This window comes from Lupinus angustifolius, chromosome LG01, assembly GCF_001865875.1.
Source record: "Lupinus angustifolius cultivar Tanjil chromosome LG01, LupAngTanjil_v1.0, whole genome shotgun sequence".
Taxonomy (NCBI): Eukaryota; Viridiplantae; Streptophyta; class Magnoliopsida; order Fabales; family Fabaceae; genus Lupinus; species Lupinus angustifolius.
This window is the reverse complement of record NC_032009.1, coordinates 15,098,386-15,098,902: the sequence shown is the minus strand read 5'-3', so window position 1 is coordinate 15,098,902 and position 517 is coordinate 15,098,386.

The window sequence follows — 517 nt, the reverse complement described above, 5'->3', positions numbered from 1 at the left end:
CATTGATCCAGATTGCAAAGAGGGGTTGTCAGAGATCGTCTAGTTTGGCCTGTGAGAACTGTCTGATCCAACAGGATATCCTCTCCTAGGAATACAAGGGACCCACCTCACCTAGACTCTCCCTCAAGGCATTATTGATGAATCACCGTCCAACAACGCTGTCCCTCTCAACATCACGATGCTCTAAGTCATCCCGTCAATTTCCTCTCCACTACTCCATTATTATCCATATGCATATGAACACCAACCGCAGTTAGATGATTAAATCTTTTAATCATTATTTACCATGCTCGGCCCACCTAAAGTCATCTCCCTCAGGAATGCTTCTTGTGGGTCCCGATCTTACGTTAACACGTAATATAAAGGAAATACATCCCACCACTACGACCATCACTGAATACCCTGGACGGTCCCAGACCAAGCCTCTTACGGTCAGCCGATCTCGCTACATGGTATCCTGGGTTCCTTTCTGGGCAGTGCCCTAATTCACATCATAACTCAAAGGGTAACGTCCCTA